This window comes from Engystomops pustulosus, chromosome 7 (assembly GCF_040894005.1).
Source record: "Engystomops pustulosus chromosome 7, aEngPut4.maternal, whole genome shotgun sequence".
Taxonomy (NCBI): domain Eukaryota; kingdom Metazoa; phylum Chordata; class Amphibia; order Anura; family Leptodactylidae; genus Engystomops; species Engystomops pustulosus.
In genome coordinates, this window is record NC_092417.1 from 154,993,719 (window position 1) to 155,007,910 (window position 14,192).

At 45.4% G+C, this 14,192-nt stretch overlaps 1 protein-coding gene across 5 annotated transcripts in view; it reads left to right on the forward strand.

Annotated features, from left to right (window-relative positions):
• Window positions 1-12,040: 12,040 nt before the first annotated feature.
• The window catches only part of TRPT1 (tRNA phosphotransferase 1), a 70,694-nt gene continuing 68,542 nt past the window's right edge, over window positions 12,041-14,192 (forward strand). For 2 of the 5 annotated variants that reach the window (XM_072118428.1, XM_072118432.1), the window contains exon 1: window positions 13,065-13,189. The gene's annotated coding sequence lies outside the window, so the exon portion shown is untranslated. Of the gene's footprint in view, window positions 12,070-13,064; window positions 13,190-13,400; window positions 13,526-14,192 lie in introns of those variants that run through there. The other 3 variants (XM_072118430.1, XM_072118429.1, XM_072118431.1) reach the window with 3 other exon arrangements.

Below are 14,192 nucleotides of genomic sequence, written 5' to 3' on the forward strand. Positions count from 1 at the left end.
AGAGGTCTTTAATTTTTATCGTACGTCATATCATCTGGCCGACAGAATCATGTGCAGTTTGCCTGTGTATTGTGTAGGGGGCGTCAGATTCAGGATTTCTGGTGCCCGTTCTTCATGGATGTGGCTTGCCCTACCTTGAGAACAGGCCCGGCGCCAGCACCCGGCCAACCCGGGCAAGTGCCGGGGCCCCGGGGTACTGGAGGGGCCCACTCGGGCCCCCGGATCAATTGTACCAGTGTCTCTATGGTCGGGAGCGCAGCATAGAGGCAGAATCTAAAACTCACCTGTCCCGGTTCCCAAGATGCGGCGCTCCGCAGGGTATGCGACGGCTTTGAAGCCGGCGCACATGATGACGTCATCGGGTCACGTGTGCCGGCTTCAGAGCCGGCGCGTACGGGAGGCCCAGGCCGAAGACAGCTGCAGGTGCTGCGCCGGGGGAACCAGGACAGGTAAAATACTTCTTTCCCGGAGGGGGGGTTTCAGTGTGTCCGCAGGGGGAGGGGGGAGGGATGGGGTCAGTGTGTATACAGGGGGAGAGGGGGGGGTCAGTGTGTTCGCGGGAGGGGGTCAGTGTGTATAGAGGGGGAGGGGGGGGTCAGTGTGTCCGCGGGGGTTGGGATGGGGTCAGTGTGTATACAGGGGGCGAGGGGGGGTCAGTGTCTCCGCGGGGGGAGGGATGGGGTCACTGTGTATACAGGGGGAGAAGGGGGTCAGTGTGTCAGCGGGGGGGTCATTGTGTCAGCAGGGGGGGGGGGGGGTTCAGTGTGTCTGCAGGGGGGAGGGGGGGTTCAGTGTGTCCGCAGGGGGGGGTGAGGGGGTCAGTTTGTCCGCAGGGGGAGGTTGGGGGGGTCAGTGTGTCCGCAGGGGAGGGGGGGTGGTCGGTGTGTCCGCAGGGGAGGGGGGGTGGTCAGTGTGTGGGGAGGGGGGGGGGAGTGTGGCCACTGGAGGGCGGCCCACGGAGGGGCCCACTAAGGCTCTGTCGCCCAGGGGCCCGCTAAAACCTGGAGCCGGCCCTGCTTGAGAATGCTGTAGCTACACTGATGCAGAAACATATCTCGTTGAACTAAGTGGTTTTGCTTAAAAAACAATTATAAAATACAGGACCTAGGGAAAGCTGGGTGCCGACTGCCTGCCATACATAAACACATTACACAGAGCTCCCTGCACTGTCCAGACAGGACTAATCAACCTGAGCTGGATGACTTATACACAGCAGCTGGGGGATGGTGCAGTGATTGATTACTACTGCCTGTCAGGGACAACACAGTATTCTCTGGAGCAGGGCATAATTAGAGTAAGATGAGAAGCGCCGGAGCAGCCACAGGAGCGGCAGAGCCTCATTATCATAATTTTATAATAGTTTTTTCAGCAAAACCATTCGGATCAGGGATTAAACAAGATATGTTTCTGCATCAGAGTAGCTACAGCATTCTCAAGGTATGTTTGGTTCATAATGCATTAAGGTAAAAGAATGTGCAAAGTCCGACAGAAAACTGGCACAAGGACCTTAGTAAATGTTCCCCAATACGATTTTCTGGATTTTATTTGTACATTTTGTCTCTCAAAGTTGAAGTGGACCTACGATAAAAATGACAGACCTCTCCATGGGATATCTTGGAAAATCGGCCTGGTATCAAATACTCACAGTATCTATTAACAAGTGTGAGAATGTGACTGTGTCCCCTTTATAAGTGCCTAAAACTTGTAGAATAATCCAAATGTCCGTGATGTAACAGTGACAAGGACACTTATCCAGGAGTCCAGTATGATAATATGCACTCTCACTCCTCCTTCCAGCCACTGATTGACAGATTTTTCCCTATTACTGTGCATAGGGAAAAATCTGTCAATCAGATGCCAGAGGAGTGTGCACACCATGATTATCCATGGATATCTTATCCTGTGGACTTCTACCCTGCCAATAATAGAAGGCAAGTGGGGCCCCGGGGTGCATTCCCTACAGCCATCCCTATAATCCGGCCCTGTTAATCAGTAAAAGGTTGCATTCTCATGGTGGTAATGCCCAACATTGTAAGGATACGTCGGGTAAATTCCCAATATAGAGCCCTAGGACGTATTCTACTATATGCACATACAATTGGATACATCATCCTGGTTCTCCCCTACTCCGCTGAAAGTTTAAAGGATGAAATAGATTTAGTTTTTAATACAGAGTCCTAGGTAGTGTTTTCCCATTTTTAGCTCCTTGACTTTCCCATTATTATACATAATCACTGAGAAAAGCGTGATCAATCCTACCTCCCCCCAACATGACTCAAGCATCGGGTGATCCTCAGGCAAATTATATGGGCAACAATGTGTATGTATTATAGGGTTGTGAGTTACCTTTAATTGCAAATCTAAGTTGAAACTGCAGGATAGGGTTACTCCAAAATATTAATAAGAAAAAAATTCACATCCTTTTAAGAAAATTCCTTCGTATACATGGATCCTTACACTACATTTGATACATTTTTGGAAGTTTTCTTAAAGGGGTTCTCCAGTCTTAACAAGGATAGGGCCTAACTTGCTGATTGTTGGGAGTTCCCCGATCTTGAGAACGGTGGTCTGTTACCCCTGTTACCCCTGTTGCGCTCAAGATGACCAACGCAGCCGGAACGCATCGCCGGGTGCTCTGTACATCTCTCTGGCGCTGATGGATATACCCGAGCTTCGTTCTTGGCAATCTTCATGCCGTAGAGATGAACAGAGCAGCTGGAGCACATGCAACTGGCTGTTCTCTCAAGTTGATTGCAAGGAGAGATCCGTGGGGGTCCCAGCACTGAGACCCCCACTGATCAGCAAGTTATGTCCTATCCTGTGGACATTAGGTAGATTTAATAAAGTGTCGGTTAATAGACCAGTGCAGGGTCCATAGTCTTATTCTGTGCCAGGTAAATCATGCTGGGTGATGAATCTGGAGTACTCTAGGACCGTGGAGACGTACTTTACACCATCCATCAGTTGGTCTAATTTACGTCAGAATTTTCTGGTGCAAAGACTGGGGTAGGCCACGCCCCCTATGTAGACTAGCATAACGCAGTGTGCATACAGTAGTCTTCGAAGCTGGAGGATATTTTTAGTAATAAGATAAAATAAAAAAGGATACCAGTCATTTTAAAGAGAATCTAAATGCAGAATCAATCATAACTCATAGATCCAGGCACTGTGACTGTGTCAATCTTATTATATTTGTTATCCATGGTCTCCTTCCTTCTAAAATCAACTGTTAAAATTATGCTTATGAGCCTGAAGGGCTCTGGGGGAAGCATTACCGTAGCCCCCCTCCCATTCTGCAGATTCACATACTATTACACTGTCTCCCCCTCCCCCTCAGTACTCCACCCTCCCTCTTACTGCAGAAGAGGAACTTTCAACACACAGTAGGAAGGGGGAAGTGCTTCTAGAACACTGTAGCACCTTGTGAATCTGAGGCATGGAGGGGCTCTGGTAACATCCTCAAGAGCCATTCAGGCTCATTAGCATAAATTAACAAGTTCTTTTTGAAGCAAGGAGACCATGGATAACAAATATAAGAAGTTTACCACAGTCACTTTGCCTGGATCTACAAGTAATTTTAATGGTAGATTTCCTTTAACTAGGTTTTATGTATTTATTATGAAATTTTTATTGTTTTATTGGAAAGTTGCTTTTAGTTCTCATTATTCCATGGAGTAGTATGTACACGACTGTTAGTTATAGAGGTTACGGCCTCAAACTATTGATGTCCTATCAATAAATCGGTGATCAGATATAACTGCAACACTTTGCAAACCCCACATTCCAGCCTGAACTGGAAGCAGACAGCTCCAGCCATATACTAGTGGTCATTCCCAGGTACTGCAGTTGTTGCTCTCATTCATTTCAATGGAGTGAGTAGGGGGATGTCACGCCTTCATTGACCACCTGTGGATAGGTCATTAATAGTTTTAGGCCCATTTAAAGAGAGATACTAATAAAAACAATATTTATTTTTCCACTTATCATGTATTAATGTATTTATCTTTGTATCCATCTTCCTATTCTTTGTGAGAAGGCACAGCTAACATATCCACATGTATGTACAGAATATAAATGTATACAAAAGTATTTTTACCATCATTTATCAATATATTATGTTTTCCATCTCTGGTGTATTTTGTGTGCATTTTTTACTAATAACCAAAGTTTATTGGTGAATTTTTCTGGGGTACGCTGGAGAGTTACTGTGTGCAGGATTCTATAACCCTAAATATACTATGAAGGGAGGTTTCTACTAGTAAATCAGTTGACTTTACACAATCAGTTCTCAACCTGTGTGTGGGTTGTAACCATTTGGGGAGCCAAACAATCGGGTCACTTTTTGTCTTTCAATGGTCTTAGGGACAGAGGCACCGCTAACCTATTTAATAATCAAATGTACATGCGTCTTTAGGATTTGATTACACCTATGTGCGCCATCTCCCAGTCTCTGGCCACGTAATAACCACCAGACTGCCAGCTACTGGGGCATCCCTGCTGTGAATACTGACACACTGGTTGCATCTCTACTGTGACTACCGGCTGCTGTGCGCAACCCTGCTGGAGACATTCCTGCTGTGGCTACTGGGGACATACCTTATGTGGCTACTGGGGGCATTCCTGCTGTGGCTACTGGGGGCATTCCTGCCGTGGCTACTAGGGGCATTCCTGCCGTGGCTACTGGGGGCATTCCTGCCGTGGCTACTGGGGGCATTCCTGCCGTGGCTACTGGGGGCATTCCTGCCGTGGCTACTGGGGACATACCTTATGTGCCTACTGGGGACATACCTTATGTGCCTACTGGGGACATCCCTGCTGTGACTACTGGTGGCATCCCTGTTGTGGCTACCGGCTACTGTGGGCTTCTCTGCTGTGACTGCTGGCTATTGGGGACATCCCTGTTGTGACTACTGGCTACTGGGGACATCCTTGCTGTGGCTACGGTGTGCATCCCAGCTGTGACTATTGGAACATCCCTGCTGTGACTACTGGCTACAGGGGCCATTCCTGCTGTTACTGATGGCTACTGGGGGCAGCCCTGCTGTGACTATTGTGATGTCCCTGCTGTGACTACTGGGGACATCCATGCCGTGACTATTGGGGCATCCCTGCTGTGACTACTGGCTATTGGGGGCATCCCTGCTGTGGCTACTGGGGGCATCCCTGCTGTGGCTACTGGGGGCATCCCTGCTGTGGCTACTGGGGGCATCCCTGCTGTGACTTCTGGGGGCATCCCTTTTGTGGCTACCGGTTACTGGGGGCTTCTCTGCTGTTACTGCTGGCTATTGGGGACATCCCTGTTGTGGCTACTGGGGACATCCCTGCTGTGACTATTGGGGCATCCCTGCTGTGACTACTGGCTACTGCGATATTCCTGTTGTGACTACTAGCTACTGGGGCCATTCCTGCTGTAATTGCTGGTCACACAATTTTTATTCATAACAGTAGCAAAATTACAGTTATGAAGTAGAACCAAAACTAATGCTATGTTCGGGAGTCACCACTACATGAAGATTGAGAACCACTGTGCCAGACTAATGGATACTGAACAGCGGGCTGCAGCTTCGAGGGCAATAAATATAGAAAGACAGGAGCACAAGCCATTCTTTGGCTCCTTCGTTTACGAGGTGTTGGACGACCTGCTTGTCCACTGTACAGATTTTTAGCTGTAATTATCAGTATCCTGGTAACTGGTTGAATAGTCTCAGAACAGCAAAGTAAAAGAAAAATTAAAGGGGCTTTCTGAGACAGCAATAGTAATGGCCAATCCCTTGGCAACAACACCGATCACTTAAATGAAAGGTCTGTAGTGCTCCCCTTCATTTTTGCCATGTATTTGGCTATGCCACAGCACCGTAATGGGGAAAGGGGGTAGACGGTGAGGAGGACTTTTATTTTAATTTATAGAGCTGTGCCGAGATCCCAGGGGATTGGCTTCTCATTACTGCGGACACTTACTGTTGCGGGTCATAGTCACAATCAGTGATTGGTTGAGGCCATGACCTAAAAGAATGAGAGGTTAGCATTGCACCGGGAAAAATGCACCGCAGGCCGCAGTGTGAACAAGTGGTGGTGGATCCATGGAAGGCATCTGGGTTTTTACATTTTTATACAGAAGAGGGATTAAGCACTTTTAATGGGAATCTGCAAGCAATAGTGACCCATACACAACTCTGGCGCTGTCCCTAGAAAGCTGTGTCATTTGTGTGAGTTGTTAAGTAGCAGCAGCGGGACTGTGAAAAATGCATTTATGTTCAAGGATTGTAGCTAGACTTGGAGCACTCTGGTGCACTAGTAAGCAAGATTTCTTCATTGTACTGCTGCATTGTCCCTCTCTTTTGCTATGAGTCACTGCTTTAGCAGGATCTGGTTCAGCTAATACAACAGTTACGTATGGGGAGAGGCGCTGCTGTGTTCCATGACAAGATCTCACACAACAGTGCACCACAGTGGTCCAAGTCCAGCCACAATCCTGCAGTATAAATGCATTTTATCACAGTCCTGCTGCTACTAACCACACACCAAAAGGTATAGTTACACATATCTCCAGGCCAACATCTAACACGGTCCACAGATTTTTATCGTCAAAGTTGCTGACAGATTCCCCATAAATAAATTCTTTTTAAAGGATACAAAACACAGTATAATACGATCCACGTAGACCTGGATTCTATTTTTTATGGAGTTGAAACAATATTTTACTGGTATTATTATTCCGCTATTCATGAGGCCCACTGCTACTACCGAGAAGTCATCCGTGCAGGGGACGCAGTAGACCTTGACTTGTGTTCGTTTTCTCACCAGCCGTATTGAGTGATGACAGAGCCATTGCTATACAGTACATTGACATCTCTGAATCTTTCCCTGAATTTAGATAACGCAGTACTTGTGCCATGAAGCAATATCAGCATCCAGTAACTACTACATAGGAAGAAGACTAACCAATAGTGGATTTATATTTTATATATAGTGTACAGTATATGTAAATGTGTCATGTGTCTATATAATATTTTTTTTTTAATATTTTGATGGTCACTTGAATTAAAACAAAGATTTCTTCATATTTGCTGTTAACCTTGGTTTGTGTGCCCTTATTTAAAGGGCAGGGCACCTGTAACACTCACATTTCCAATCTGACCCTAACCCTGGAAGCCCCGTTTTTATCAGGTTTTGCACGGTAATACAGAATGCCGATTGACAACTATGGGAGCCTCTAACAGACTTCTAGCTGTCATTGCAACCAATCAGCGTCCTGTGATCATGTCACAAGAGCGCCTATGGGCATTTAAAGATGGTGGCGCCCATGTGCAGCACTGTTAGGTAACAGCTAGGTAACAGTTAACTGCAGCGAACTATGCCAACTATGTGACATCACCAATCACAGCAATTACCAGCAGGTGACACCCACCGCATATGGGCAGGACTCTGGTCATGTGATGTCACACTGGAGCACACCTTGTTATATCCCTGTTCTTGTGATGTCACACAGGTGCACGTCTCGTTACATACCATGTCATGTGATGTCACACAGATGTGCCGCTCATTATAACACACAGCTCTGATTACTCTCTGTGATATAACAAGTTGTGCACCTGTGTGACATCAAATAACCAGGGACAGATTTAAACAATTAAGCTTCCTATGGAATAACAGTAAGCAGAGATCTAGAAAACCAAGAGGAATTGATACAGAAAGTATATTGGAAAATAAGTTTTAACTTTTCATTGTAAAAATAATAACATTTATTTGCTGAAATAGACACAACCCTTTAAATACAAACACAACGTTAATAAAGAGGTTCACTTACTTTTGTTCTCCCTGCACTCTGAATGTTTTCTTAATATTCTTAATTTCTGTTATTGGATTTTGTTTTCTGGAAAACCCCTAAGGGCCCCGTTTGTGAACAATAAGAAGAATTCGGACCCCGCTCTGGCTACTGCAGTTTTGGGGCCTGTGTCTGACCAAAAGTTCCTCAGTCTCCTTGGACTACGGGACATTATTTCTATTTGCCAGAGGACGTCACTACCTTTGTTGTCCCTACCATTGGCTGAAACGGTTTCTGTGAACCCTCGGGAACTTTAGGTCAGAAAACATGGAGCTACAGAGTGAAATAGGAAATAGAACCCGTAGCCCCCACCTCCTAGCATTATGCAGATTCCTGAAACCCCCTTTCACTACTATTACTACATTAATAGGAAACATTTACTTTGACTTTATCCGTAGTCAGTGTAGAAATCAACGTAATTCCAAAGTTTCGTGGAAATATATAGCTATTATGATACCGACTGGTTCAGAAACAGTTTGGACCAGCCCACTAGAGCAAAAGGTCAGAACCTCAGTCAATCTAATTATATTCTACATTCTCATAGTGATTATAACTAATAAGATTCTTGCTCCACTAAATCCTGTCCCTCACTCCAGACAAGCACATACCAGTAGCACTTGGCAATGGGTCACAACATCATTTGTTATACAAGTTCAACCAGTTCAATGTTAATTTGCTGTTCACAAGGTCACTGCAAAAATGTCTTTTAATTTGCCAATTTAACATTGCGCAATCTGGATGTAGATCGGGATCTTGATGGTTAGTCAGACATTCTAGAGAGTTTGTATTTGAAAATTCTGTAACAGACCAGTGAATCCAGTGTTAAACTGGTCTTACACTTGGCTAGGCTTCCACATCTACCATTATATATGTATATTTCACTCATATATGTTCAGTTCACCATCTGCTGTAATCAGGAATTATGTTGATTTTTAGACTTTTGTTTTTTCTTGACCCGCTATCAATCCCATGATGCCTCAGTCATCAAATGGGCAGCTAGAGAAAGTACCATTTTCCACAGGGTAGACCAATTAGTTTATTGTCTTTCTATATTTTCCACTACAATAGGAAATCATATAGCATATAGTCAAGTAAGCTTCACCGTCATCTTCACCGTCATGAAGAAAAACTAACAATGGTAGATTCTAGGAAGGCTGGTGCCCTAGATTGTGACCTACCCTGAGGCAACAAGAAGACATGTACCATATATACTGAGTATAAGCCGACCCGAGTATAAGCCAAGGCCCCTAATTTTACCACCAAAAACTGGGAAAACCTAGTGACTCGAGTATAAGTGTGGGAAATGCATTGGTCACAGCCTCCCAGTATATAGACAGCAAGTCCCCTGTAGTATATAGCCTGCCAGCCCCCTGTAGTATATAGCTAGCCAGCACCCTGTAGTATATAGCCAGCCCCCCGGAAGTATATAGCCTGCCAGCCCCAGTAGTATATAGCCTGCCAGCCCCCAATAGCATTTAGCCAGCCAGCCCCCAATAGTATTTAGCCAGCCAGCCCCCAGTAGTATTAAGCAGACAGCCCCCAGTAGTATATAGCCAGCCAGCCCCCTTAAGTATACAGCCTGCCAGCCCCCCTAAGTATACAGCTTGCCAGCCACCCCTCTTAAGTATACAGCCTGCTAGCCAGCCCCCTTTAGTATATAGTCTGCCCACATAAAAAAATAAACTTACATACTCACCTTCCGGCGTCCCCGATGCTCGTCTTCTTTCCGCGGTAACAGCCGGCAGAGACGTGTCCATGCGATCTGCCGGCCAGTGCATACTACAGTGTCACCAGCGGCTGCATCATAGTGTGCACAGGCCGGCAGATCGCCGGACCCACGACGAGCATCAGGAACCGTATATTACCTTCTCCGGCTCCAGCATTGTTATGGTCATCCATTCCCTGGCCAGGCTGGAAGTGTCGCTGTGGGTAATCCGTGACCTTACTGGTGATGTCACATGTTCTATGAACAATACTAGGCCCAGACCCGTAGCAGGGTAAAGCTATGTTCACGCCTCTTTTTACACACACGTTCAGCATATACACTAAACGTATCAATAAACACGTTTAGTGAACAGGTTTGCCTTTATCTGCTTAGTATATTTTGCATCCAGAAGGATTCACTTGATGAAAAAGTGCAGCGACCAGCACTGTATCATCCTATATACTGTTGGAAGGAGTAGCATACGCTCAGCGGAGGCCATTAGAAGCTATGGGGGTCGGATGCAACCTAATGCCTCCATACTCGGACTCCGCCGAGTATATGCTGTGGGTGTTTCCCCAGTGATGTAAATGTACAAATACGGACAGCTACATCCGTAACACTGCCTGCTGCCGTTGTTCGATCCAAATATACTTTCAGGAGGGAGGAGCCAATTCTGAGGACAAGGATATATCGGGAATCTTTGCCGAACGGAGGGAAAAGGAGGTTTGAATGAGCAGTTTATTTCTTTACTTACCCCTGCCCCTGTCTTCTACCCCTTTAATATCATATACAATTTCTGGAAGATAAAACAGATCTCTATTAGATTTAAGGACAATGTACCTACCTATTTTAGCAATACGTTGCCTGTATGCCACTGTAAGTATGTATACAGTCATTGCATAATATATCAAACCTTTGTCTAGGGCAAAGAATTCTAAGTCACCAATGAGATCCTCAAACAACGATTACGTGTTCTCCTCCATCGCACCTTTGTGTGGTGTATTGTAAAACTCTACATTATAAAAAGTGTCTAACAACATTCAGGACATAAGAGCATCAGAGTATTACACAGAGCGGACACACACCAAAACCAAACAGACATGAACAAACACTGGGTTGTGCAATGCAGGGCCCTCTCTGGGGCTTAGAGGACTTCTCTATTTGTTTCATGAACGTTTGCTGCTTATTTTGGTCACATTATTGTTAGGTCTGCCAACCACATCATGGTACGTGCCGTTCTCACTAATAACTCCACGTCTCCTGTTTTAAATCGAAAGGAGACAGCGGCTGAATATCAGTGTGAAAATAACACGGAAGTTAAAGGGGTTGTCCACTTTCAGCAAATAACTGATCTGGTTTCTGTAAGGAAAAGTTATGCAATTTTCAAATATACTTTTTGTATCAATTCCTCATAGGTTTCTAAATCTCTGCTTGCTGTCCTGCTATAGAAAGCTTATACTTACTTTCCTTCCCAAATATTTGCTGAAAGTGGACAACCCCTTTAAGCAGCTCATAAACATGGGTTACAGAAGTCAAGGCCATTTGTCTATACTGGGAGATTTCTATTGATTGTCGCTTGTTAACCCCTTACCAACGCGTGTCGTACTAGTACGGCTCGCATCGGGTCCCGGTGCATGGAGAGGGCTCACGGGCCAAGAACTGGCATCAGCTCAGCACGTACTAGTACTGTGCGTGTACGCCGCAGAGCACTAAGGGGTAAAATGTTTGGTTGAGTTTGCGTTTTCAAAACCCAATGATTGATGTGCTTTAATTAAAAAAAAAACGCAAACACCTTGGGTCGCGGTCACACGTACTCCGTTCATAACGCGACGCTAGCGCACAGGGGGGAGGTCCTCGGCCCGAACGCACATGGGTTTCCAGAGAAACGCATGCGATTGATAAGCCGATGTGTTCAGGCTGAGGACTGCCCCCTGTGCGCTAGCGTCGCGTTATGAACGGACGCCTAGCGGTACATGTGACCGTGGTCTTGAAGAGCGCAATGAAAAACATACAGTACCTAACAAATGCAGACCTTAAAAAACATCAAGTAAAGACACTTTAACAAGAATCCAATTTGAAAAACCAAGATGCATAACGTATGCGTTTTGAGAGGATGCAAAAACCCAATGATAAAAAACGCCTTAGTTAATGCCTCAGGCCGGCACCAAACGTAGCGCTTTGTCTGCGCTTGCAAACGCAAACAAAGTCGCGCCCACCCGGGCGGGCCTCGGCCCGATCGCATCTGCGTTTCTATGGAAACGCCTGCGTTTGGGAACGAGCCATCGGTGTTTCGCGTTAAATTAACGCAAAAGCGCTACGTGTGGCGCCAGCCTCCGGCCCGTCTTATGTGCAGGGCTACACGTTGTACATACACTGATGACATATGACGGGGGTGTAGAGGACAGCAGGATGGTGGAGGAGGCGTCCTGCGGGAATGTTAATCTGAGTGAAGCACTTGTTGAAGGTAGAGGGGTCAATGATCAGGGAGCAATGACCAGCAGTGTACAGCGCTGGAGCTGTCAGGGTGCTTTCATTTTAGGTGAGGCCCCATTTCTTTTGTTTATATAGGAACAGGCCGAAAGTTAAAGAAAGTGAAGGAGGTGCTTATAACAAAGATAGAATAAAACTGATGGAGGAATATACAGTACATGAAGAACGTTTACACACAGTAGCGGAGGTGAACAGTATTGCAGTTTTCTTTCTAAGGGAGATGCCACACATGGCGTTTTGAACCCGCTTTTGGTCAGTTTTTAAGCAGTCCGTCAAAAAACCCTTGCGTTTTTGGCCAGTTTTAACTAAGATAATTGGTAAAACCTGTCAAAAACACATGCATTTTTTAACAGACTGCTCAAAAACGGGTTCAAAACGCCATGTGTGGCATCAGCCTAAATGAGATAGAGCTCCAATATCCTGCACACATAGGGGTTCCTATGGCTGGAGCCCCCTATTATTATTGACCCTCTCTCCAGTAGCCAGGGATCAGAGTTGACGCTAAGAAAATAATTGGCCACATTTACAAAAGCTTTTGCGCCAGTTTTTTGTCTGACTTTGCACTAGAAAGAACGTGCAAACTGTGTGCACATATATTTATAAAGTGTCTGCGCCAGTTTTGTGTCGCCATAGCGCTTTGTCCGTCAAGACAGAAAAAATGTGCACCCAAAAGGGCGAATGACTGCTGAGTCGGAGTTTGTGCCACATTTCTGCAGCATGAATAAAGTGCACAAAAAAAATGGCGTACATCTTCGTGAAGACCGTGCGCCAATTTTTATGAATCTGGCGGACGCTGCATGGTAAGTAGGCCAATTTCTCCGGAGCATTAGTAGAGATGGCAGTCGTCTGACTACAAAGATAGAAAATATTATTACGTCTCTTGTAGATAACCTGCAGGACACCTTTTTCTTACCAAATCATGGAAAAAATTGTGTTTTAAAGACCCCTGCACAAGAACTGCAGTGGTGCAGCACAAGAAGCGAAAATTTGTCTGAGGTATTATAAAGCAGCCCCCATGCATAGCTTTCAAGACACATGATATCGCGCCATATATGTGCAGCTGCCTTCCTTTTGCACATGACGGCAGACGTCACCCTGTTCAGTGGAAACTACATTTCCCGGCATGCATCCCGACCAGGCTGGTCTCCAGGAAATAGACAGGTGGATGGGTAAGGACTGCAAGCTGCCTGTACCCTCCGTGTCTTTGCATGTCGAGCTATTATACGGTGCCACGTTCAGTGGCGATGCTCTGGCGGTCTAGTTTAGAGAATAGTCCGGGCGCAGTGCACGCTGGTAGTTGTAGTCCTGCCCGGTATCAGCAGTCGCATGTGTTGTAGAAGCTGCTTGTAGTGGCGATTGGAGAGGAAGACGTTCAGCAAGAAAAGTGCCGCATGTTACTATTCACACATAAAACTAGCGCGATATCTCACACAGAGACATGAAATCATAATGGGTGTCTTGAAAAGGGAGAGGCTTATATGCTAACGTATAGTAACATTGCATAAGTAAGGGTTATGTTCACACAGTGAGGTGAAAACTGCATGAAAAATCCCTTGTTTGCCTATCCTCTATTGTTTCCAGTAACAAGTTGCTGTGTAGCTATTATGGAGCATAGGGTACTAATAGTGCTGAATAATGTGCTGTACTGTCTCCATATAATACCGCCTCATAGTGCTGATATAAACATCCTAATATGACCACCACATAATGCTGTGACCATATAATACCACCACATAGTGCTGATATAAACACCATACTATGTCCTAATAATACCACCACATAGTGCTGAATACAGTGCCGTATTGTGACCATACAATACCCCCACATAGTGCTAAATAATGTGCTGTACTGTAATCATATAATACCCCCACATAGTGCTGAATAAAGGGCTGTACTGTGACCAAATAATACCACCTCATAGTGCTGATATAAACACCCTACTATGTCCTAATAATACCACCACATAGTGCTGATATAAACACCCTACTATGTCCTAATAATACCACCACATAGTGCTGATATAAACACCCTACTATGTCCTAATAATACCACCACATAGTGCTGATATAAACACCCTACTATGTCCTAATAATACCACCACATAGTGCTGATATAAAGTGCTGAACTATGACCTAAAATACCATCACATAGTGTTGATATAAGTAGTTATAA